The 23,058-nt window shown below is 41.9% G+C and overlaps 1 long non-coding RNA gene across 5 annotated transcripts in view; it reads left to right on the top strand.

Annotated features, from left to right (window-relative positions):
* LOC141112324 (uncharacterized) overlaps positions 1–23,058 on the top strand; it is a 485,334-nt gene that overhangs the window by 189,672 nt on the left and 272,604 nt on the right. For 2 of the 5 annotated variants that reach the window (XR_012236572.1, XR_012236571.1), the window contains exons 6-7: positions 7,328–7,365; positions 12,744–12,908. This is a non-coding gene — a long non-coding RNA (uncharacterized lncRNA). Of the gene's footprint in view, positions 1–7,327; positions 7,366–12,743; positions 12,909–19,475; positions 21,685–23,058 lie in introns of those variants that run through there. The other 3 variants (XR_012236573.1, XR_012236574.1, XR_012236569.1) reach the window with 3 other exon arrangements.

Here is a 23,058-nt window from a genome sequence, read left to right as displayed (position 1 = left end):
GAGTCAATGGAACAACTCGACAAGCTCCAGGGGATTTGAGATGCAGTAGTTAGGCCTACTACTGTAGTAACTATGGGGTCCCCTCAGCTGGGGTGGTGATCCATACGGCTGCGGGCGGGAGATGGGCCATTGTGCATTGATGAGGTCTTGGGAGGTTCAATAATTATTCCCCAGTTGTGGAGGAGGTGCAGGCCTTTGTTTAGGTCATGTATGACGTGGGATTGACCATTTCTAGTGACCAGGATAGTCGCTGGATGACGCCATTTGTATGGTATTTAATGGTTTTGAAGCCCTTTGGTGATCGGGTTCAGATTTCTTCTTAGTTGGAGAGTATATTTAGAGAGATCTGGGAAAAATTGGATTCCTGTGTACGGAGCAGGCAGTGGTGATTTATTTTTGACCCCCAGCAAAAGTTTCTCTTTGATATGGAAGAAGTGGACTCTCATTAAAACATCTCTGGGAATGGAGGCAGCAAGGTGGGATGGCTTGGCTATTCTGTGTATTCTGTCAATTATTATGTCCCTGGGGGGTGCTTCTGGGACAATAACGTGCATCATTTCTTTCGCGTACCTTGGCAGGTCTGCAGGCATTATGGATTCGGGGACTTCACGCAGCTTTATATTGTTCCTGCGAGATCTGTCCTCTAAATTGGCCAGCTTGGCGCGAATCCATGTTTGTTCCTCTCTCACATCTTCACACACATCAATGACCTCATTAACTGTGGAAGTGCATTCACTCATATTTTTTTCAATGCATGTCACTCTATCATCAATTGAGTGTATGTCTGAGGAGATTTTAGCAAATAGTGAGGAGAGATCTGTCATAAGGGAGGTCTGCAGCGACAGTAGCATGTCCTTTAATGGGGTGTCCATCACAGGCTGTCCTGAGGTAGGGAAAGATGCCATGGATGAATGCAGGGCCTGGTTGCTGAGAAGGGGATTGAAAGCCTGGGCCTCGATTTGTGCTGTGGGCGGCCGCTGCGGTGGCGCATCGAGCCTCATTTTAGCCTTAGCGGGGCTATTCAGGAGGTGATCACTCTCCGGGGGGTGAGGGGGTAATGTTGGGGGGTTGGATGGAGCAGGATCTACCGGGATTTCGTCCGGTAGATCCGTGTATGAGTCCCGCAGCGCGGCCAAGCCGGCGCCATCTTGGAGTTCACTGACCTGCTCCGCCGGCTTGTAGGAGAACTCGGTGAGTTTTTTAGGTTTATACTCCGGGTTTATCTTCCTAGACCCGCTGGCCATGTTCTCTGGTGTCTTAGGTGCTAGGATGTCACCGGATTAAGTTAGCTGTGCGGCCTGAGTAGCTTGGAGATATCCCCTGTGAGACAAGCTGTGGTATCAGGCGTCCATCTACAGCTCCAGTCGGCCACGTCTCCCGCATTGACCTTTTATACACACACACTAATTACAAGCAAACAGATCACAGGTGAGGATGGTTAACTTTAATAGTCACTCAAACCCCTTTGTGTCAACTTGTGTGCATGTTATCAGGCCAAAATCACAAGGGTATGTAAACTTTTGATCAGGGTTGTTTGGGTAGTTTCTGTTGCCATTATTATTTAAAAAGAGTAAACACAGTTGATTGATAATAAATGGCTTCAGCAAAACACTAACCATAAGTGAAACAAATGTTTTTGTGTTATCATTCATATTCTCTGAAAAATGGCCAAGAAATCATAAATTCTGCCAGGGTATGTAAACTTATGAGCACAACTGTATATGTGTACATGTGATGTGAATTTATTATCCAGGAACCACCGCTTAATGGCCATTTTACCACTTACCCCCTTTTGCTATTCTGCTACATTTATTTTGGTAAAAAAAAAAAAAATTAGTGTATATTATTTAGTTTGTGTGAAAGTTTTAAAGTCTACAAACTATGGTATACAGTATATATTTGAAAAATGATCAATCCTGATGTACTGGCCTAATTTCTTGTGGCCTTAAAATGACAGGACAGTACAAATACCCCCCAAGTGACCCCTTTTTAAAAAGTAGACAGTCCAAGGTATTTATTAAGGGGCATGGCAAATTTTTTGAAGTGGAATTTTTTGGCACAACTTTTTGGAAAATGAAGAAATTAAATAACAATTTTTTTTATTCACAATTTTTTTTTACATACCTTCATCATAGCAGTACAAGTGTCATCAAATATCTGGTGTGGTGGTGATCAGGTATATTAACTGGTGACAGTATGTAAAAAGAAAATAAATAAAGAATTTTTATTTAACTTTTTTTTTACATTCGTTTCTAAATTTTTTACTCGGGGGGGGGGGGGGTAATTAGGGATTTGTTTTTCTTTTTGCACTGCTATTGCTTATATGGTATGACAATCACTGTTAAAAACAATAGTTTTAACTTTTATGAATGGCTTTTATTCACGACAGATTGCTTACTCTTGTGATGCTGTGAATGGCTATAGCTAAACACATGGTACAGGGTGCTGTGATTGACCTAGGTACCATGTGATAGCTATGGGTCAATCGTAGCATCACAATAGTAAGTAGCATGTCATGAATGAAAACCATCAAATTACAGTTTTGCTTACATGTAATCATGTAATTGCTACGATTGGTCATTGTGACATTGCCATATCCAATGTATATGCTGTTAACTCCCCGGGACTGTCCCATTATCCTGCAACCTGTCAGGACTGCAGACTTGCCTCCTGACGTTTTTCCTCTTACCTTGTGAATTGTCCTTATTCACAAGGTAAGAGGGTAAAGCATTTCTCAGAGGTTATATTATTTCTTATACTACCAAGTTCAAAAAACACTCCCGACCACAATACCAACAGGCTAGCGAGTCCCTCTAATTGGCACATGTGGCTCTGTCTCAGAACCACTCTCTGGCCAACAGGCAGGCCTGGCAGGCTGCCAAACATACTTTTGACTACTTAGCAGAGCAACAGGAGGCTAAATTATCCTACTCCACCTTGAAATTTCACAGATATGGCAACAAGGCAGGTAAGTTATTGCAAAACTCTGTTCGGGCCCTCGCTGCCCCACATATATATTGGGTTTGAGGTCCTCCACAGGCTTTTTTCTTGCTACATCTTCAGAAGCCAATAAACTTCTTACAGCTTCCTATGCCTCCCTTAATTCAGAGTATCCAGTTGACACTGCAGCTGCCACTGAATTACTGGTGGAGGTGCATCTGCCACAGATCTCCCCAACTCCCTTAGCTGCTCTAAATCTTTCTATCACCCTGGAAGATGTTCAATATACTATCAAATTGCTTCCAATGGCTAAACCCCAGGACCAAATGGTTACACTGTGGAATTTTACAAACTTGCTTATGACTTCATACTGACTTTACTGACTTTACAACATGTCTATAGGGGGATGTAGGCAGGCATAACATATCTTCCTACGGGCCCCTAGGCTCATATTAAACTTATTGCACAGAAAGGGAAAGACCCTATGCAACTGTGCTCGTATAGGCTAATTTCTCTGATCAACATTCTTTCTAAAACCATTGTGTCTTGACTAGCAGCACTACTCCCATCCATTTTACACCCTGTTCAGTCTGGGTTTGTCCCGGGATGCTCCGCAACCCTGAACATTAATAAGGCCTTGATGGCGCTTTGACATGCCAAAGCTCATCTAGATCGAGATATTATCTCTCTTGATGCAGAAAAGGCCTTTGATAATATCAGCTTCATTGGCTGTTCATAGTTATGAGGTGGTTTGGCCAGGTTTTGACTTTGTTCAAAAGATGTATGCTTCCACCCCAGCTCATTAAGTAACCCCAGACTTCACATCAGCAGCTCTTCCTTTGACTAAGGGGACATGACAAGGCGGCCCCCTTTCCCCCCTTCTCTTCAATATCGTGATTGAACCAGTATCCAAACTTCTTAACTCTGAGAAAGGGATAAGATATGTCACGATTTTCAGACGGCTTTATTTGCTAATGAGGTGTTGCTTTTCTCTTCCGATCAATTATTGGACTTCTATTTGTACAAGGATGTTGGCAGTACCCTATACACTTCCTATTCTCACACCAATTCTTTTTTGGACTTTGTGAGGCTTCAACATAGTTACATAGTAAGAAAGGTTGAATAAAGACACCAGTCCATCCAGTTCAACCTGAGTGAGTGTGGGCGCGTGTCTACAATTATCCCTATTTATTTAAGGTACCCATATAGCGCTGTCAATTTATGCAGCACTCCACACATACATCGCACACTCACATTGGTCCCTACCCTCAAGGAGCCCACAATCCAAGGTCCCCAACTCACATTCTAGGGCCAATTTTGGACAGAAGCCAATTAACCTACCAGCATGTCTTTGGAGTGTGGGAGGAAACCAGAGTATCCAGAGGAAACCCATGCAGGCACAGGGAGAACATGCAAACTCCAGGCAGGTAGTGTCGTGGTTGGGATTCAAACCAGCGATCCTTTTTACTGCTAGGCGAGAGTGCTACCCACTACACCACTGTGCTGCCCATCTTTTTGCAACATTCCAAAAATACTCAGGATTACAAATTACTGTAACTTTGATAAAAGTGAAGTTTTAGCCCTGAATCTGTCAGTGTCTACACGATGGCTTTCTTCTGCACAATTTAGTATTGAGAGCAAGTCTATCCCCTATCTGGGTATAGAAAAGGCTGGGAGCCATATTCACTATACTACTTCAACTACCCTCCATTATTAAAACAAGATTGTACAGGGGTTGGAAGCATGGATGACCCTTCCTGTTTCATTCTTTAGGAGATGGCACTTCTTTAAAATGGTGTAATTTGCAAGACTACTCTACCCTATGCAAAAATTACCAATTTTCGAAAGCATTCAGTGTTACGGAAAATTCATACCGCCCTGCTAGCCTTTCTGTGGTGTCACAAGAAACCTTGCACTGCTCTTCACAAACGGTGCTGCCCCAAGAGCGAGGGTGGATTGGGTTTGTAAAATATATTGTTCCATAGTCTCCCTTGCTTGTTGCTTTTAAGACAGAGCCTAGACTGGTTAATAAGAAAGTTCCACTACACCAATTTTACGCTAGGGAGATCCCTGGTGGCTCCATTCAACCTTCCAGCTGTTCTCCATTCTAAGTTGAAATCCTTGCCTAAGATCAAATATGTTGATATACCATCTTAGCCTGAAAGAAAGTGAGAAGACTCCTGGGCTTGCCCTCAGCCATCTCCTGTTACTTACCCATTAAAGGCAACCCCATGTTCCTCCTTCCAGTGATCACAAGGCTTTCACTTAATGAACACTCTGCGGCCTCACCAAAGTTACGGCAGTCTTCAGCTGTGGTACATTTAAATAATTTATTCACTTGTCTACTCAATATTCTCTCCCTGCATTTCACATTTTACACTACCACCAACTGCTTAGCTACCTTAAGACTTGCTTCTCTCCTAACCAAGATTCTTTCAAACATTCCTTCATTGAGGTAATGCTTCAGTGTGCCCACTGCTCTATTTTGGGCCTCTACTCCCATATCATCAATCATCAAACAGCAAAATACCACCTCAATCCTTTTAAACCCTGGATTACAATTCTCTGAAATGACAGTGCTCCTGCAAACATACTGGCGGGAAACCAAAGAACCTTGAGATATGTGAGTCCTGGTGACAAATTCAAAATTATGCATTACGCCTAATATTGTATCCTTTTTGTACCAACAAAGCAGATCCCTCACAATTATTTTGCCTATGGTCCACCCTACTGTATTTTAATAGCTATGGGAGGGCCCTTCGACCACTGTATTTTGGGACAAGGTCCTGGCAAATATTGCTCATCTTCATACAGCAAGAATCCCTAAGTACCCTATGCTATGTCTCTTCAGATGCAAAGACTCAGTGGACCTGGCACATACACCTAAAACTCAGGATGTGCCTCAGTGAGCACACATTTGCCTTTCTTCAGCACTTCTTCAAACATGGATCCATCCTTCATTGCCTTGTGTATCACCTGTGAAACAAGCCTTGATGACCTTATTTACCTTATAGAAATTGGATACCATCATCCAAAACTTCAAGTCTACTAGACGATTCATTGCCAGATGGAGTTGTTCAATGAAACACTCCTTCTCACCAGTGGAGCTTTCATCCCACATGCAATCTTTTCATTATACTGACTGGTACCAAAAGACTGAGCTTACCAACTCCTTGGGTAAACTTAAAGTAACCGAGATGAGTTATTCTTCTGCCCCTTCCATTCTCCCTTCCCCAGCAACTCTGGGATCCCCTGACTAATATGACTTTTCCACTGGCCTCTAGTCTGGACACATTCATAAGGCTCTTTTGGTTATCCTTCATTTGTTTTATTTTGTTAGTTTTCTGCTTTCCTGCTTCCACTCCTGAGGGGTAAGTGGTAAAGTTATGCATGGCTAGTAGCCATAGATTGATTCAATGCATTATTATGTTTGTTGTTTTTGTCCTTCCACAGTCATGACTCCACCTTTAGGCCTTCACATGTTGTTTTGTATTCTCTTGTAGTTCAAAATGAATAAAAAAAATTTACAAAGAAAATGGATATGTGTTTTTTTTTTTTTTATTATTTCACTCAAAACATACCATGCACCAATTGACTGATTAAGTGTTTAAGGGAAACTTAAAACCAGTTCACAGGGATCTGTTGACACCTACATGCCCCACATGGAGAGCACGTCAGTGTGATGAATTCCCCTCTTCTTGCCAGCTCCCCTTTTTTGAGCATCTAGACTGTCAAATAGCCCAGTGCCAGTCAGCTTTAGTGCACTGGTGCTTTGGGAGGGGGCCATCATGTTTTGGGGGAAACTCCTTCCAAAGCATTTCTGAGTGCTAAAGACATGTAGGTTGGCATGTAAATAGCAGGGAGGCTGCATAGTTGCTGCTCCCTTGCTATGGGGATACCAGGCCTCATGTCTGGTGTGCTAGGCTGGTTAGCTCCAGGAAAGGGCAGGGAGGCATTTCTTGCTTACATTACAAAAATAATAATAATAATAATAACAGTAGATGTGCTGAACCTGTATTCTCTTCAAACAAGTGAACAGTTTGAATATTAAACAATGTGAAAAAATGGATGAATGTTGGATAAATATGAGGATGAATCTCCATTCCCTGAAAGATAAATAGGTAGAATATTACATTGAATTTAAAAATAGATGTTGTGTAAATCTTGTTGAAATTATTACATGGATGAATCTTGTTTAAAAATGGGCAAAAAACACACTGTCATAGAGTGAATATGAAAAATATAACCTTAATCAAAAAAACAAGAGAATCTTGGGCAAAAGTTGTGCTAGTCTTGAATGAAAATAATGATAAATATAATCTGATTACATGAACTGTTTAATTTTTCTTGAACCAATCAGAATGTTTAATATATTACCTCTTTCTAGGACTAACATCTTGAGGAAAGGATGGGACACAAGATCAAGTAAGAAGGATAACTTAATAAAGGAAAGGTTCAGATCATTAACTTTGAAACTATAGTGTGTTGGACTGCACTGGTATAGATAATCTGAGCTATTATGTATATAGCAAATATGCATAGAACAGGAAGTTAGAGCAAATATCTCCACCAGGGATGCAGACAAAAAGAAACATTTTTTTAATAGGCTGAACATTGTCTGGAGGCTGATCAGAACTTTTTTTTGACCAGGGCATAAAAGAAAAGTTTGGGATATATGCTGCCCTCTGACTGGCTCTCTTGTATTTACCTGGCAATTTGGGTTATGAAAAGCTTTGAATATATTGTCCCTGTTTTTGAACATTAGTGCCTCTGCAAATAAGTATTATCTTATCCTACCTACCCTTTTATTGAATGCCCTTCTCCTGGAGAAGCTTTTCTGTGAAACACGTTGAGAAATTGTGACCCTTCTGCAAGTTTACAGCTGCCTCTCTTATGTATATATTATGTTCTATACATCCAGTAAACTATGTTTTTATTTCCAGAGCAGCAAAATGGCATTGTATATGTTAGTAGTTGTACACTATGTGAGCAGATTCATATAATGTAAGATGGAGGGACAAGGTAGGTTTTATAACCCAATACAAATAAGAGTGTACAGTATATCTTCAGAGACAATAGCAAAAAATATTGTATATTTGCTGCACAGTATGTAAGCCCCTTTGGGCAAAATGCAAGAAGGAAAGATATGGCAGGCTTTTTTTTCCTGAAATGAACATTAGAGTGCAATAGTTTAGATAGCCACCAATATTTTTGAGTCCCAGACCACTGGATAAAGCTAAATAGAACAGGAGAGGTGACAGGAGCTGGTAAAGTTTGCAGGACAGAAGAGGTTGAAGAGGCTGGCAATGTGGCAATCCAGGAGAGGTGGCAGGCAGGAGCTGGTAATTGTGACAGGCAATGAGAGGTAGAAGAAAGTGATAGTGATGGCATTCCAGCAGAAGTGGCAGGAGCTGGTAATGGCAGCAGTCCAGTAGAGGTAGCAGGAATGAGTAATAGGGGAAGACTAAGAAAGGTGGTGGGAGCTGGTAATAATGACAACAACATGCCAGGAGAGTTGGCAGAAGCTTGTAATTAGGGCAGCAGGCCATCGGAGATGTAGGGGCTGATATTAGAGGCAGGCCAATGAAAGCATCAGGAGCTGGCAATGGTGGCAGGCCAGGAGAGGAGTCAGGAGCTAGTAATACTGTCGATGAAAGCCAGCAGAAGCCACAAGAACTGGTAATAAGGACAGAAGCTTGTAATGGTTAGAGCCCATCATAGGCACAAAAGCTAGTAATAGTGGCAGGTCGGCAGAGTTGGAAGAAGCTGGTAATGGTGGCAGTCCAGCAGAGGTTGCAAAAGATGGAAATTTAGGCAGGCCAGAATAGTTGGCAGGAGCTGGTAAAGGTGGCAGACCAGCAAAGGTACAAAGAACTAGTAATGATGTCAGGGCAGCATCAGTGGCAGTTTCTGGTAATCATGTAAGCTGTCTCTTTAAATAGGTCAATTATAAGAAAAACTGTTCATGTGCTTATCAAATAAATAAATAAAATGCCACAAACATTCATTAACAATTGTATCAATGATCAAAAAAAGTGTTCACGTGCATATCAAATGAATATATAAATACATAAAAATGAATATATAAATACATAAGAAAATCCATCAAAAGACCATAAATCCCAAGGCAGATTGGTGCTGTTAAATCTCTAGGCACTATCATGTACCTCTATGTCAATCACCACCTCCACCTGTGCAAACTGCTTAGCAGTTGTTAACCTCAAAATGATAAGAGGTTAATACAGCATGATAAAAGTTCCCCACAATGTCAGCACTGGCAACAGCCTGGCTCACCACTAGATGGCTCCCTCAAGCATCTACAACATACAAGTACATATTTGGGGGGCACACCATACAATGCATTTAAATTCAAGATGGTGCTGCTGTAAGACCTATAAACAGTACAAAATATTTTACAGCGCACACATACAAGAATGACATTTCCTGCAGGGCTAGTTAAAAACACCTGAACACCTGAACATATTCAAAAAATACGGGGGTTTGGTCACACTATATGGTCATATAGTGCTAAGCCCACTTACTGCGACAAAGTACCCCGAATTAGTGGGTCCTACACTAGTAATAGAATGGAAGATCCTCTGTCTCAACCATGGGAGCTGAACTCCTCTATGTGGGAGAACTGAAAGGGATACATCCTAATCACTGGTGGCCACTAAATAGGAGGTAATGAGGAGGGGGAGGGGTGCTCCAGCCCAAAAACCTGGTCAGGGCCTATTACAACATACAAGTACATATTTGGGGGGCACACCATACAATGCATTTAAATTCAAGATGGTGCTGCTGTAAGACCTATAAACAGTACAAAATATTTTACAGCGCACACATACAAGAATGACATTTCCTGCAGGGCTAGTTAAAAACACCTGAACACCTGAACATATTCAAAAAATACGGGGGTTTGGTCACACTATATGGTCATATAGTGCTAAGCCCACTTACTGCGACAAAGTACCCCAAATTAGTGGGTCCTACACTAGTAATAGAATGGAAGATCCTCTGTCTCAACCATGGGAGCTGAACTCCTCTATGTGGGAGAACTGAAAGGGATACATCCTAATCACTGGTGGCCACTAAATAGGAGGTAATGAGGAGGGGGAGGGGTGCTCCAGCCCAAAAACCTGGTCAGGGCCTATTACAACATACAAGTACATATTTGGGGGGCACACCATACAATGCATTTAAATTCAAGATGGTGCTGCTGTAAGACCTATAAACAGTACAAAATATTTTACAGCGCACACATACAAGAATGACATTTCCTGCAGGGCTAGTTAAAAACACCTGAACACCTGAACATATTCAAAAAATACGGGGGTTTGGTCACACTATATGGTCATATAGTGCTAAGCCCACTTACTGCGACAAAGTACCCCAAATTAGTGGGTCCTACACTAGTAATAGAATGGAAGATCCTCTGTCTCAACCATGGGAGCTGAACTCCTCTATGTGGGAGAACTGAAAGGGATACATCCTAATCACTGGTGGCCACTAAATAGGAGGTAATGAGGAGGGGGAGGGGTGCTCCAGCCCAAAAACCTGGTCAGGGCCTATTACAACATACAAGTACATATTTGGGGGGCACACCATACAATGCATTTAAATTCAAGATGGTGCTGCTGTAAGACCTATAAACAGTACAAAATATTTTACAGCGCACACATACAAGAATGACATTTCCTGCAGGGCTAGTTAAAAACACCTGAACATATTCAAAAAATACGGGGGTTTGGTCACACTATATGGTCATATAGTGCTAAGCCCACTTACTGCGACAAAGTACCCCGAATTAGTGGGTCCTACACTAGTAATAGAATGGAAGATCCTCTGTCTCAACCATGGGAGCTGAACTCCTCTATGTGGGAGAACTGAAAGGGATACATCCTAATCACTGGTGGCCACTAAATAGGAGGTATTACTAGTGTAGGACCCACTAATTCGGGGTACTTTGTCGCAGTAAGTGGGCTTAGCACTATATGACCATATAGTGTGACCAAACCCCCGTATTTTTTGAATATGTTCAGGTGTTCAGGTGTTTTTAACTAGCCCTGCAGGAAATGTCATTCTTGTATGTGTGCGCTGTAAAATATTTTGTACTGTTTATAGGTCTTACAGCAGCACCATCTTGAATTTAAATGCATTGTATGGTGTGCCCCCCAAATATGTACTTGTATGTTGTAATAGGCCCTGACCAGGTTTTTGGGCTGGAGCACCCCTCCCCCTACTCATTACCTCCTATTTAGTGGCCACCAGTGATTAGGATGTATCCCTTTCAGTTCTCCCACATAGAGGAGTTCAGCTCCCATGGTTGAGACAGAGGATCTTCCATTCTATTACTAGTGTAGGACCCACTAATTCGGGGTACTTTGTCGCAGTAAGTGGGCTTAGCACTATATGACCATATAGTGTGACCAAACCCCCGTATTTTTTGAATATGTTCAGGTGTTCAGGTGTTTTTAACTAGCCCTGCAGGAAATGTCATTCTTGTATGTGTGCGCTGTAAAATATTTTGTCCCTCAAGCATCTCACGGCTCCAATGTACTTTCACCAGGTCAGCTTGTATCACTCAAAAAAATAAAATAAAAACAGACTCCATGGTCTAATATCACTTAAAGCCAAGGCTCCAACTAACAAATTTAATGTCAGAACACGTCTTCAGGCTTTAGGAGACATTATAGTTCTCTGTAGAATAAGGTGATCAGATTTTTAAAATGAAACCTGGGGACATATTTTTTTTTTTACTAGTAATGGAGGCAATCAGTGACTTATAGCCAGACTGTGATATTGCGGCAGGTAAATCGGACACTAAGTAACACTTTTGACACTTTGTGGGAACCAGTGATACTAATACAGTGATCAGTGCCAAAAAAAATTATTTTTTAAAAAAATTACCAGCATTTTTAAAAACTTACCAGCAATTTTAAAAAATGACCAGCATTTTTAAAAAAATTACCAGCATTTCTAATATTGGTATTTTTATATTTTCCTCTCTGTTAGAATGTATATATAAGTTTTTTCAACTGGATATTATCCTGCTTTTTTATTATAATTGATTCCCTAGAGACAAAGGACATTTTAATATAGGGATCATGGACATTTTCAATTGGTGATCCATGTATCGCTGTATCCTATTATATATTATGATCATATTACTAGATGCTGTGTTTATTATTTTTAGCAATTGATGATGCTAAGCATATTTTATTGGTATTGTCTATGTTTTTTTATAATTATCTGGTGAGTTTTATATTCCATTGAAGGTTTTACCTCTACTTTTGATTTTTATGCTCCCTAAATTCAGCCATTTTGTCGAAGCCCTTGTGTGTAGTCAATTTGTGACCGGAAGTAGTTGCGTTATGACCACTTCCGGTTTAATCCGGAAGTGTGTCATAATAGCGCGACATAAGTCTTTCAATGAGCAGTGCTAACATGAGGCCTTACACTGAGCACATGCGGGTGTCTTTCAAACACCGCAGCTGTATTCAAACAAGGTAATTGACATTTTTTTATATCTAACACTATAAATTAGTACCGCCATAGCCGCAGGGCTCATTCCTCCAGATGAAGCCACGTGGGAGGTGGTGAAACTAGTGGAGGTGGAGCCTGGCGGTGGACTACTACTACTGAGTGAGACTCTCATGTCATTTTTGCTTTTAAAATTTCATCAAATGTGAGTTCAATGCTAGCTGGGGTGGAGTGGTTTCATTTTTAACCCCTCGGATAATGCACTATAGGAGGCATTTTCTCTCGTTTTATTTTTCATGTGTTGCTGAACTTACCGGTAGTCATTGTGGATTTAAAGTTTGAAGCAGCACAGTGGAAGGAGTACCTACCTGCTTTTGATTACTTTCATCCTTTGAGCCACCAAGATTCTCTGACGATCCCTGGGAGGGAATGTTTGCACAGGGTGCAAGGCGTGTTTGACCCTTTTGCAGGATCGTTTAAAGGAGGTGAGCGAGCATTGCATGAGGTGGTGGGAGCACTCCGTTCATGGAGGTTGTCTGAAGATATCACACAAGCTTGTTTTTGTTTTTTATTTTTTTATTTTTTTCATTTTTTTGCAAAACGTGGATTCATTCATTTTATGTTTTTGGACTTTTTTCATATTATTGCAATATCAGTGTTTATCACCATAATTGTTTATTTCATTTTACAGCTCTGTCACACCTATATTGTTTTTTACTGATTTCTGTGGGAGCACATTAGTGACAGATGCAGTAAAAAGTTATCACTATTATATGTTTGGAAGGGGTTAACATCAGGGGCGATCAAAGCATTAAATGTGTTCCTAACTAGTGTTTTCTCACTGTGGAGGAGGTGCTTTTACTAAGGGAAGGCATATATACCTGTCCCTGCTTTGTGGGAACACAGGATCAATGTCTTCCATACTGACAGAACAGTGATCTGCTTTGTTTACATAGGCAGACCACTGTTCTGCCTGTGTACAGAACGATTGCCAACTACCGGCGGACATCACGTCCGTTGGACCTGCTAATCTGCTTTAATACTCAAAAAATGCAGGTTTACTTATACGTATATACACATGATCCTACACAGCACGACCGCCCTGTAGCAGTTAAGATCATAAGCATTATGATAACCCACAGGCAGCAGGCACTCTATCATGGCTCTGGCTGGCTCTGTCACAGTGTGCCACAGAACATGGCTGCTGGGTGCTGATTTTGTTATGTGACACACTGTGACAGTGCCAGCCAGAGCCATCATAGAGAGCCTACTGCCTGGGAGTTATGATGCCATCCATTATTCCAGTGAGACAGACATAGTGCAATGTGGTCTATTCACAATCACAGACAAGCATCCAAAGCACACCTGTGTTGAAGCTTTGAAGGCACTGGCAGCCCTATGATCGCATCCGCTTCCCCTCTATGTTCCTGCTGCTGGACAGACATTGTCAGCTGAGCTCAGCTGCCTTTCTCTGCCTGTTGCTGCTGCCGCCTGCCTGAGCCGTCTCACAGCCTCTCAAGTCTCACTCTCCGGGCCCCCTGGCTACTAACTGGTGGGGAGCGGAGCTGAGCGGAGGAAGATCACTCCGCCGGTGAAGGCAAGGAGATAAGCAGTCAGGCGGCTGACCTAGACTTGAGCCAAGGCAGAAGAACATGCGAGCGGGAGTGGAATGGACATGCGCCCAAATCTGAAGAAATAGTCCCTCCGCTCTGACCAGCACATGATCATCAGAAAGGGGCACAGATTTTTTTTTTTTAATTTTGCACTGAATGTCTTTAAAATTGCTCCGGGCCCCTGTTCAAATCCACATCCAGGGACAAGACCGGGACAGGCTTGGTCTGGGGACAGTGTCCTCAGTCTGGGGATGTCTGGTCACCCTACTGTAGAAGAATCCCTTAAACTCCCTTGTTTGAAACCTGCAACTAGGGATGAGCTGAACACCCCCCCTGTTCGGTTTGCACCAGAACATGCGAACAGGCAAAAAATGAAAAAGTGCTAATTTTAAAAGCTTTTTTTTTTTTTTCCTTTTTTTTTCTTTTTTTTTTTGTTGCCACGTCAGCAAAGAGTTTATTTGGGAGATATTGTTTCAACTTTCAAGTCAATCTCATCCCTTAATAATTTCACATCATAGTGGCTTGCTCTTTTTTTTCATCGTCCATTTATTAAATAATAATAATGCCAACCAACAATGCAAATATCCCCCAAACATGAATAATCAAAAGTGCTCATTTTAAAGGCTTATATGCAAGTTATTGTCATAAAAAGTGTTTGGGGACCTGGGTCCTGCCCCAGGGGACATGGATCAATGCAAAAAAAAGTTTTAAAAACGGCCGTTTTTTCAGGAGCTGTGATTTTAATAATGCTTAAAGTGAAACAATAAAAGTGTAATATTCCTTTAAATTTCGTACCTGGGGGGTGTCTATAGTATGCCTGTAAAGGGGCGCATGTTTCCCGTGTTTAGAACAGTCTGACAGCAAAATGACATTTCAAAGGAAAAAAAGTCTTTTCAAACTACTTGCGGCTATTAATGAATTGCCGGTCTGACAATACACTTAAAAGTTCATTGTTAAAAACGGCATGGGAATTCCCCACAGGGGAACCCCGCGCCAAAATGAAAAAAAAATGGCGTGGAGTCCCCCCAAAAATCCATACCAGATCCTTATCCGAGCACGCAACCTGGCAGGCCGCAGGAAAAGAGGGGGATGAGAGAGCGCCCCCCCTCCTGAACCGTACCAGGCCACATGCCCTCAACATTGGGAGGGTGCTTTGGGGTCCCCCCAAAACACCTTGTCCCCATGTTGATGAGGACAAGGGCCTCATCCCCACAACCCTTGCCCAGTGGTTGTGGGGGTCTGCGGGCGGGGGGCTTATCGGAATCTGGAATGCCCCCTTTAACAAGGGGACCCCAGATCCCAGCCCCCCGTGTGAAATGGTAAGGGGGTACAAAAGTACCCCTACCATTTCACAAAAAAGTGTCAAAAATATTAAAAATGACAAAAGACAGTTTTTGACAATTCCTTTATTTAACCACTTAAGGACCAGCCTTGTTTTGGATTTTAGGTGTTTACATGTTTAAAACAGTTTTTTTTGCTAAAAAATTACTTAGAACCCCCAAACATTATATATGGTTTTTCTTCTAACACCCTAGAGAATAAAATGGTGGTTGTTGCAATACTTTTTTTTGCACCGTATTTGCGCAGCGGTCTTAAAAGCGCACTTTTTTTGGAAAAAATTCACTTTTTTGAATAAAAAAATAAGACAACAGTAAAGTTAGCCCATTTTTTTGATATTGTGAAATATAATGTTACACCAAGTAAATTGATACCCAACATTTCACGCTTGAAAATTGCGCCCGCTCGTGGAATGGCGTCAAACTTTTACCCTCAAAAATCTCCATAGGCGACGCTTAAAAAAATTCTACAGGTTGCATATTTTGCGGTACAGAGGAGGTCTAGGGCTAGAATTATTGCTTTTGCTCTACCGGTCATGGCGATACCTCATGTGTGTGGTTTGACCACCGTTTTCATATGCGGGTGGTACTCACGTATGCGTTCGCTTCTGCGCGCGAGCTCGTCGGGACGGGGGGGGGTTTAAAATTTTTTTTTTATTTTTGTTATTTATTTTACAATATTTTATTTATTTTTACACTGTTTAAAAAAAAAAAATGGTGTCACTTTTATTCCTAGTACAAGGGATGTAAACATCCCTTATAATAGAAAAAAGCATGGCAGGACCTCTTAAATATGAGATCTGGGGTCAAAAAGACCTCAGATCTCATATTTACACTAAAATGCAATAAAAAAAAAAAAAAAAAGTCACTTAAAAAAATGACATTTGAAAAAATGTGCCTTTAAGAGGCGTGGACGGAAGTGATGTTTTGACGTCGCTTCCACCCAGCAGTGTCATGGAGACAAGTGGGCGCCATCTTAGCCTCACTCGTCTCCAGACACAGGACGGAAACAGATGCAATCGCCTCCGCCACTACCGACGGCTCCGGTAAGCGGCGGACGGCACCGAATCGTGGCGGGAGGGGGGGCCCCTCTCCCGCCACCGATAAAAGTGATCTCGCGGCGAATCAGCAGCAGGGACCACTTTTATCAGAAAGTCGGCCGCCGCACGAAAACGGGGATACCGGGGTTATGGCAGCTAGCTGCTGCCATAACAATGATATCTGCCGCCAAAGTTTGGACGTACATCGTCGTGCGGCAGTCGGTAAGTGGTTAAATGCTTCTACTTTCTTCTATCTTCTATCTTCTTTCTTCTGTCTTCTATCTTCTATCTTCCTTCGGTTTCTTCCTCCATCTTCTTCTTCTTCTGGTTCTTTTGGTTCTTCTGGTTTTTCCTCCGGTGTTCTTGTCCGGCATCTTCCTCCGCGGCGTCTTCTTCCCTTCTTCTCCTCGGGCCGCTCCGCATCCATGATGGGAGGCTCCCGCTGTGTGACGCTTCTCGTCTTCTGACGGTTCTTAAATAATGGAGGGTGGGGTCACCTGTTGACCCCGCCCCCTCTGACGTCACGGGGAATGCCACAGAAAAGTCCCCGTCAAGTCCCTGTGCGTCAGAGGGGGGGCAGGGTTACCGGGTGACCCTGCCCTCCATTATTTAAGAACCTTCACAAGACGAGAAGCGTCACACAGTGGGAGCCTCCCATCATGGATGTGGAGCGGCCCGAGGAGAAGAAGGGAAGAAGACACTGCGGAGAAAGATGCTGGATGAGAACACCGGGGGAAGAACCAGAAGAACCAGAAGAAGAAGATGAAGGAACAAACTGAAGGAAGATAGAAGAAAGAAGAAAGATTTTTAACGTTTTTGACACTTTTTTTGTAAAATGGTAGGGGTACTTTTGTACCCCCTTACCATTTCACACAGGGGGGCAGGATCTGGGGGTCCCCTTGTTAAAGGGGGCTTCCAGATTCCAATAAGCCCCCCGCCCACAGACCCCCACAACCACCGGGCAAGGGTTGTGGGGATGAGGCCCTGAAGGGTCTGGTATAGATTTTGAGGGGGACCCCACGCCATTTTTTTTTAAATTTTGGCCGGGGTTCCCCTTAATATCCATACAAGACCTGAAGGGCCTGGTATGGAATTTAGGGGGACCCCCACGCCATTTTTATTTACATTTTGGTTCGGGGTTCCCCTGTGTGCCGTTTTTATCAATGAACTTTTATGTGTATTGTCGGACCAGCAATTCATTAATAGCTGCGAGTAGTTTTAAATGACTTTTTTTCCTTTGAAATGTCATTTTGCTGTCAGACTGTTCTAAACACGGGAAACATGCTCCCATTTACAGGCATACTATAGACACCCCCCAGGTACGAAATTTAAAGGAATATTACACTTTTATTGTTTCACTTTAAGCATTATTAAAATTACTGCTCCCGAAAAAACGGCCGTTTTAAAAACTTTTTTTTGCATTGATCCATGTCCCCTGGGGCAGGACCCGGGTCCCCAAACACTTTATGACAATACCATGCATATAAGCCTTTAAAATGAGCACTTTTAATTTCTCCCATTGACTTTTAAAGGGTGTTCCGTGGCTTTCGAATTTGCCACGAACACCCCAAATTGTTTGCTGTTCGGCGAACTGGCGAACAGCTGATGTTCGAGTCGAACATTAGTTCGACTTGAACTCAAAGCTCATCCCTACCTGCAATCCATATCTATAAGAAGAGAAACCTGTGATATGTTTTATCATCAACTTTATTCACCTTGACCATTGCACCCCTTAAAAACTTCATCTGCAAGATCCCAGGCAAAACTGGAATTAGAGAAAAGGCAGAGCGCATAATAGCCCTTTTTGCTGACAACATGCTTCTTTTCCTGCCAAACCCATACTTGTCATTATCAGACTTGCTAACCATTATTACTTACCCACATATTGGATTTCAAGTTGAACATAAACAAATCTGAAGCCATATGCTTTTACATTCCAACCAGACTTTCCTGGCTTTAAACCTTTTTTTTTTTTAAATTAAACTACCTTCCTTAATTACTTAGAAATAACCTGCAAACCACAAACTAAAGCTGGACTTGTCAAGTAGATCTCCCCATCCATTGCTTGGCTTGGTAGTAAAAATGGTAACTCTTTAGAATCTAGAATTCTTTAGAATACTGTATTAGGTTTGGTTTTGCCTACAACACTTAAACCCTCAGATTTTAAAACATTAAAGTATACCATACTTAGGTTCTGATGGGCGAACAAAAGACCTAGAATCTTGAAAAAAAATGTACTCCCATACAAATCTCTAAGGGCTTTTTAGAACCCAATCTATAGCTAATTAAAATAGTAAATGCATACCTTCAAGCGCCCCTCTCAGTCTAGATTGAGTCAAGAATATTAGTGCCTCTGTTATAGGGAACACAACTCCCTACCATAGACAAGCAAAGCCTGCTATACCACCATTCAATTTAGCTTGACAAAGAATATAAATTTAATTATGTTTAAACTTGACTCTTTCTTTGATTTATTTATTATGGGTACTCATATAGCACCGACTATTTACACAGCACTTTACATATTTTACATATATGTAAATCAAGGTACATGTGTATGTATTGTCAAGGAGCTTGCAATCTGAGGTCCCTATATTACATGTACACATACATATACCAGAGAAATTTAGACAGGACCCATTTACCCTGTCAGCATGCATTTAGAGTGTGTGTGTGTGTGTGTGGGGGGGGCATGCAAGCCCATGGAGAAGAACATGCAACCTCCATGTGGGTAGTATCCTGGACGGGATTCAAACCATAGACCCTAGTGCTCCAAGGCAGAAGTGCTAGCCATTAAACCACTTTATAAAACCCAGTCTTGACTCCAGGACTGTACTAATATAACTTTCTGTGGTTCACATGGAAAGGCTTCTCAAACGTTTACAATTTTGCTTGATAATAATAAAATCCCTTTGATTCAGACATTTAGGACCAAGCATAACCCATTGTTCTTTGAATGTCTAAATTAAAACAAATGTTCCCCTTTCCTGCACTTAGTAGTTTACAAAGATACTAAAATCAATTTCTCATCTTTTGGGTTTACCTGTCTATTATTCCTACAGGAGCATGGACTTAAAATAAGAAAAATGGCAGATCTGGAACTTCTGTTACTTGAAGAACATTTTTACTTGGTGGATCTATCAGAAACCTGGTTAGATAGTTCACATGACTAGGATGTTACTATCCAGGGGTACATGCTGTTTTGGAGAGACAGGATTAATAGAAAAGGTGTTGGGTATGATGGTGCAGAGTCATTATGACTGGAGCTTCATATGAGTGCATCAAATGCTTCAATAATTGCGGATTATTGAGTATGTTGTAGGCCCGTTAACACATACGATGAGAAAGGGACTTAGCTCCAATTGCAGAAAAAATGCTTAGGAAAAAGGGCAATGTTATTATTATGAGGGATTTTGATTACCCTGATATTGATCGGCTAATGAAACTGTACATTCAACAAAGGCTTGTCATTTCTTGAACTCATTGCAGGATAGTTTCATTAGTTAGATGGTGTAAGCCCCAACTAGAAAAAATGACCTGTTGGATCTATGAATTTCATTTAACACAGAGCTCATTACAGAAGTGCAAATTTAAGACAACTTGAGTAATAGTGATTATAATGTAATTACATTTGCTTTAACTGAGAAAAAAGAGGCATGTTGGTATGGCAAGAACGCTAAATTTCAAAAAAGCTCTTTACTGCATATTATTCAACAGAAGATAAGTGGCACGTGTTTTAGGCTGCACTAGCCAGTGTATTTTAATGGGCAGCAATTATACAAAACTAAAATTAAAACCCATGTGGCTCAATTCTAGTATAAAAAAGTAAAATTAATGAGTTATTTATTAAAAGCTAGCTTTTAAAATACTCAAAGTGGAAGGGACACCCTTTGCAAATCAGAGCTACAATGAACTCAACAAGAAATGCAAAATGGCAATCAGGGCAGCTAAAATAGAATATGAATAACATATTGTGAATTAATAGTAGCTATGCTACTCCAAACTTACCTCTTTCTCTGTACCTTCAGTCTTCATCTGGTGCATGCCCCCCCCCCCCAGCTATTTAACTTGTAGGCATCTCTAGGTATCTAGTTATGGATGGCTCAGTTTGGGAAGGGATTAAATCTGTTCTGCAGTTCTTGCACTTTCTGGGCTCAGCTTCTCTCCCTGTGCTGTAAATAAAAATCTGCATGGGAAGAGACACAGACAAGACACGGCATGTAATCTCCACCTACTTCAAGGAGCTGCTGCAGCTGCCAGAGGAGAGGATGGCTGAGCCTTGGGTTCCAAAGAACTGCTGCTGGAGAAGAAAACACCATTATTATCGACACTGCCTTTCTTGATTCTCCAATTATGGACTTCACCCATAAAGACTTTACCTATATAGGTATGATGGGGCAGCCGCAATTAGTATTAGTTAGGGAAAGGATATTTTACCCTTTTGCATTTTTCATACCAAGTTAACAGTAAAATTGTTTCAACTGCTTTGAGCCTGGTCTGAACTTATTCAAGGGTTGCATATTGGGTCTTGGCGTATTCCCAAGAACCTGGGTCTGTAAAAGCACTAAGGTATTATGTGTAACACCACTACAAAAGGTTAACTTGCAAGGCAAAGAAGAGACGGTAGTTGCCATGTGTATCTGAAAGGAAGAACAGCTACAGCAACCAGTTGTTTTGCATGGTACCTGGTTAGGTGACAGATAATCTGTAGGGATAAGCCGAACACCCCCCGGTTCGGTTCGCACCAGAACCTGCGAACGGACCGAAAGTTTGCACGAACGTTAGAACCCCATTGACGTCTATGGGACTCGAACGTTCGAAATCAAAAGTGCTCATTTTAAAGGCTAATTTGCATGGTATTGTCCTTTAAAAGGGTTTGGGGACCCGGGTCCTACCCCAGGGGACATGTATCAATGCAAAAAAAACTTTTAAAAACGTCCGTTTTTTCGGGAGCAGTGATTTTAATGATGCTTAAAGTAAAAAAAAAAAAAAGTGAAATATTCCTTTAAATATCGTACCTGGGGGGTGTCTATAGTATGCCTGTAAAGTGGCGCGTGTTTCCCGTGTTTAGAACAGTCCCTGCACCAAATGTCATTTTTAAAGGAAAAAATCTCATTTAAAACTGCTTGCGGGTTTAATGTAATGTCGGTCCTGGCAATATGGATGAAAATCAGTGAGACAAACGGTACCCCCCAGTCCATTACCAGGCCCTTTGGGTCTTGTATGGATATTAAGGGGAACCCCGCACCCAAATTAAAATAAGGAAAGGTGTGGGGCCACCAGGCCCTATATACTCTGAACAGCAGTATACAGGCGGTGCAAACAAGACAGGGACTGTAGGTTTGTTGTTAGGTAGAATCTGTTTGTCATTTTGAACGGGTGTATTTTTAACGTGTTTAGCTCCAGCCAAAATATCTTTTTTAAGCTTTTTGGAAAACATAGGGAAGGGTTATCACCCCTGTGACATTTGTTTTGCTGTCTTTCCTCCTCTTTAGAAGATTTCACCTCACTTTTTGTCCCAATGACTAATGTTTTTTGAGAATTTGGGTTTTTTTGTGGAACAAGGATTGGAAAGCATCAGTGGAAAGGAGAAATGTTTTTCCCATATTAACTCTTACAGGAGAGAATTTCCCTTCCTAGCTGTAGATTTCATCTCACTTCCTGTTGTCTCCTTCCATTTGCAAGTAGGAGTTGTTTGTAAGTTAGATGTTTGAAAGTAGGGGCCTGCCCTATATACTCAGCAGAAATTTGGGCCTTAGGTGTTGTTGTGGCCACAACAACGTAAGCCCTCACAGGGCCCTGCTGTGAAATATTAGATCAAGAATTGTAATTACATGCCCCTGTTGAACAGGGGCAGAAAAACTGGGCCTTTGGTGGTGGTGGTGGTGGTGCTGGTGCCACAACACTGTAAGTCCTCACTCACTCTTGGTGGGTGCAGAAATGGGCCCTGCTGTGAAATATTAGATCAAGAATTGTAATTACATGCCCCTGTTGAACAGGGGCAGAAAAATTGGGCCTTTGGTGGTGGTGGTGGTGCTGGTGCCACAACACTGCAACCCCTCACAGACACTCTAGTTGGAACGCAGGAACGAGCCCTGCTGCAAAGTATTGCATCAAAAATTGTAATTACACGCCCCTGTTAAACAGGGGCAGAAAAATTGGGCCTTAGGCACTGGTGCTGGTGCCACAACACTGCAACCCCTCACAGACACTCTAGTTGGAACGCAGGAACGAGCCCTGCTGCAAAGTATTGCATCAAAAATTGTAATTACACGCCCCTGTTAAACAGGGGCAGAAAAATTATGCCTTGGGCACTGGTGGTGGCGCCCAGAACCAAAAATGTTCTTACAAGCTATCAGCGTGATGATTGAGGAGGAAGAGGATAATTACTCAGGGATAGTCACTCAGCATCAGCATAGGCAGTCTTTGAAGGGATCTGAGATTTCAAAAAAAATTATTCGGTTACATCAGCCTCAGGTGCTTGGTAGCTGGTGGTGATCCAAGACTGATTCATTTTTATGAAGGTCAGTCGATCGACCGAGTCAGTGGACAGACGCACCCTGTGATCGGTTACCACGCCTCCAGCAGCACTGAATGTGCGTTCCGAAAGAACGCTGGATGCAGGACAGGCCAGTAGCTCAATTG

This window comes from Aquarana catesbeiana, linkage group LG11 (genome assembly GCF_042186555.1).
Source record: "Aquarana catesbeiana isolate 2022-GZ linkage group LG11, ASM4218655v1, whole genome shotgun sequence".
Classification (NCBI taxonomy): domain Eukaryota; kingdom Metazoa; phylum Chordata; class Amphibia; order Anura; family Ranidae; genus Aquarana; species Aquarana catesbeiana.
The sequence above is the reverse complement of the archived record's forward strand: the minus strand, read 5'-3'. Positions and strand labels throughout refer to the sequence as shown.